We start from the raw sequence: 3,998 nt of genomic DNA on the forward strand, positions 1-3,998 counted from the left end.
GGGGGGGGGCGGATGTGTGCACTTGTGGGCACGCTCCTGGGGAAGGGTGCGAATAATGCAGACAGGGATGCGACAGCACCCGCGGCACCTCCCTTCTCTGGTAGACAGGGCCCTTATCATAACAAGAACGATTGTTAGTTTCTTAACAGGCGACCTGATCGAGCGGACGGCTCGCCTGTTCGTTCAACTGAGAACGGAGCCTATAGGCCACAGGCCACTCTGTATGGCTGCAAGCTCCGGTTCCGATTGGGTCTCCGTCACACGAGTTTGTCAAAAATGAACAGGATATGGCACACTGACTCAGGGTTGCAGGTTGGGATGCAAGCATACAGAAGCAAGAAAATCCGTCGAAATTAAAACACAAAAAGTTCGTAATTACCCCCTCCAACAAACGGACTTTGCACGCAACATTTTTAGAATTGTGAAAAGCGGCGAAACCCTGTGACGGATGTTGCTAATCACTGTCACACGCCGAACAGAATGTTTCACCCAAAGAGAACTTTCATTGCTGAGCGAGCCAAGTTGCGATGGCGAATTATTACCAAGCCTCTGTGGAGCCTTGTTGGCCTCTCAACGAGCCACGTGTCGAGTACTGTGGGGTGTTTGGCGGAGCCGAGGCTGCGCCGCCGGGGAGAAATTGCTTCAAAACCTCATCATAAAACGCTTACTACGACCCCATTCCGTTCCAAAGTTAAAGTGGGTGGCATTCGAGCGAGGCCAGCCGGGGCTAGCTCGGGCTCCCGGCCGTAGGGCTGGCTTCTCTTTGAGATCACTGACACGCGAACTGCGAAAGGGCGCCGGCTGCCGAGCAGGATGTACCCCACCCCGCCACCACCACCTCCGCGTCTCCTGGAAATCCTTACAAATTATTTACCAACTCGGGCAGGCCGGTGTAATCTCGAATCCGCCCAGCGAGCGGTATGTTATGCCACTCCGAACACAACAAGGAAATTTCACCGCACCCAGACAAGCCTGTTCTTGCATCAAGCTTTTTATGCTCGAATCAAGCGCAACATGGACTTTACTGTCTCGGGAATAGTTTGTGCATGAAACAAGCCCGATTGGCACATAAATTAAGTAAATTTAATTGATTCAAACACGAACGTTCTCGGTTTGAGTCGAAATTGGGCATGAATCAAATGCCTAAGACAGTCGAGAACAGTGCGCAAAAAACAAGAACACGCTTTTTTTAGTACACCCGCCACCCGATCCGACTTGAACGAGACGATTCCCTCCGAAATCTGCGTGAGCGACCGTCGTCGTGTTTCATTTAGACAACGATTTCACGCTCCGCTGTTTTCTTTGCTACTAAAACACCTATAGTGTACCGCGGATAATCACACCCCTTTCCTGCTCTGTGATTCCGCAAAGCAGACTCGTCCGCCGAGAGGTACATAGCTATCGATAAAAAATCAGTGTACCCCCGCCCACCACATCCCAAATAAACGAGAAAAAATATCAGGAAAAAAAATCAAGAAGAAATCGATTAAAAATTGACGAAAAAGATCAGAAAAAAATAGACAAAAAAATTAATCAAGAAACACAGGAATATCGGCGTACGCGTGCCGTTTGAGTAAAGGACCCCCCGGCACCCCCGCCCCTCCGCCGCAACTCGGCCGGTGTAATTGCTGTGCACGTCCCCTCCCCCCCCCTCCCCCTCTCACCTCGCGAGGCACCTGGGCGCCGCGAGGCGATAGGCCCCCTGGCTGTGACAGGCTATCGGCGCCCTTCGCTTTCGCCGCGGTTTCGTTTGCATTCCCCCATGTCGCTCTACTCGGGCCGGGCACGACACGGGAGCGGCCGCGCGCCAACAACGCGCCTAACAGGTATGAACCGTGTAAACTGGGCAAAAAACGCCAGAGACAAAAACGCCAAGGCTGCATGCAAAGGTCGGCGGATTTTTGTTGCCGCTGTCACGGATGCCATGTCCGTTGACCATTAAATACTAGTTTGAAAATGCAAAGGTAGGGCCGCCCCTAATGTCACAAACGGGAGAACAAAATGCCCACTGCAGTATCAGCCGGAATGTCGTTGGTGCGACTTTCCCATTCTGGTACAGTGAGAATTTTTCTCGACTGTCGTAACGGTAACGGAGAGAAAATCTTGGTTGGAAGCGCATTTGTTGTGTATCATTAGTCCAGGCATCCTTAGCTTATTAGTACTGACATGATAAATTATTTGTCTCGAGAGAGTGGCTTTTTTCGCCGCCACTCCTTTGCCGTTTTCCTTTCTGGGTGCGAGAGGGCAGATAGGGCCTGCTGCCGTGGCCATGTTCTGGGGTGTTCTGGTCTGTTCTCGGCAGTGGACAGGGCTGTGAGACTCCTCCCGCATCTCTGGGATCGCTTGCGGCCCCGCAGCACGCTCTGCGCCGGGGCGGGGCGGGGCGGCCGGGAGCGCCTCGGGGGGTAGGCCATACCGCTACACAGGCGTGCGTGGCGGGCCTGCCCTGCTGCGTGAGGGACGGAGCGAAGGGGAGAAAGACACAGAGAGAGAGGGATGGAGGGGGAGAGAGAGAGCAAGAGGGGGGGGAGAGAGCAGGTTGGGCGCGGTTATTGACTGATAGACGTTGTCTGTTACAAGAGATGATAGGAGGGCGGTATTCCTCTTTGTCATGTCTGTGCGCCCGAACTGTCAGTTTATATATATGTGTATCGCCCCCCCCCCCTCGACCTGCTCCCTCACAAAGGATTGACGTTTGCGCCAGAGACCGTCTCATGCACCAGTGCCTTCGCATCACTGGGAGAAAAAAGTCTTCGACGACATTGCACCTTAACAAGCGCGTTCAAGCGAAAAAAATCGCTGGCAAAATAATGGGGGGGGAAAACGTTGCAAGTTGTAAAGCTAGAAAAATATGGCGGATCAATGCACCAACTTGGTATTCCTTGATGAGCAAGAAATCGTTCTCAACTCGTAAAAAAGATTTGAAAATATATTTTTCACAGTGGATGACGAAAGATGTTAAAAGTTGCACTCAACCATTTAATGTTCTTGCGTCTCAGGAATAAGAGCACCTGGGAAAACTAACTAAGAGGAAAGGAGAGTCGGAGGGGGGGGGGGGAATTCACCGCCTTTCCCTTTTGCGTGTTAAGAAAGCATATGCGAACTGTCTTGAATTTCCAAAAAAAACAAAAACAAAACAAAAAAACAAACAAAAAACAACAACAAAAAACCTTTGCAATTTTTCTTGGTTCTTTGTACATGGACACGGATCTGGGTGTGGATCTGGGCCGCTCGTGACCCGCACCCTCCATCATCTGCTAACGCCGGAGGGCTTCTCCCCGCGGAGGTCGAGGCTCATCCACATCCGCCCCGCATGATGCATCGACCAATTTTCCTCCCCTTCTCCAATAAGGCGAAGCTCTCCCAACCCCCTCTTCCTACTTCCCCCCCGGTCGGAGGGATTCGGGCGAGCGAGCAGGTGCGGGTGAGTTTACCCCCTGCCCAGTTTACGATGTATGCACACGGTCGTGGCCGAGGCGGACGGGGCAGCCCGGCCCGGCCTCAGCAGTATAGGTCAGTACGTATATGATGTACTGTACTCGTCTCGCATACACACACACACGCACACGCACACACACACACACACACCTGTTCCAGTTTCCCTGTCCCTCCTATACTTTTTCCCTATATTTTTTAGCTCGTGTCGTTGCGCTTCCGACGTGGAGAGTAGCGGGTGAGTGACGCGTTGGGTACGAGAAAAGGAGACAGAGAGAGAGGACAGAGAGAGAGGGAGTAGCGGGTGAGTGACGCGTTGGGTACGAGAAAAGGAGACAGAGAGAGAGGACAGAGAGAGAGGAGAGAGAGAGAGAGAGAGAGAGAGAGAGAGAGAGAGAGAGAGAGAGAGAGAGAGGGAGAGAGAGGGAGAGAGAGAGACAGATAGACAGACAGACAGACAGAGACAGACAGAAAGAGACCGATGAATAATGCGTTTCCGCAGCCACGGCACATCAGTCTGGATAGAAATGGAAAGATAAAGTGTGTGAGCAGTGAAAGTATGT

The 3,998-nt window shown here is 52.2% G+C and overlaps 1 protein-coding gene across 2 annotated transcripts in view; it reads left to right on the forward strand.

Moving 5' to 3' along the window:
* The window catches only part of LOC113206592 (glycoprotein 3-alpha-L-fucosyltransferase A), a 33,206-nt gene that overhangs the window by 11,893 nt on the left and 17,315 nt on the right, over positions 1-3,998 (forward strand). The window lies entirely within an intron of this gene.

Source organism: Frankliniella occidentalis, unplaced genomic scaffold (genome assembly GCF_000697945.3).
Source record: "Frankliniella occidentalis isolate FOCC.00 unplaced genomic scaffold, Focc_3.1 Scaffold124, whole genome shotgun sequence".
Classification (NCBI taxonomy): Eukaryota; Metazoa; Arthropoda; class Insecta; order Thysanoptera; family Thripidae; genus Frankliniella; species Frankliniella occidentalis.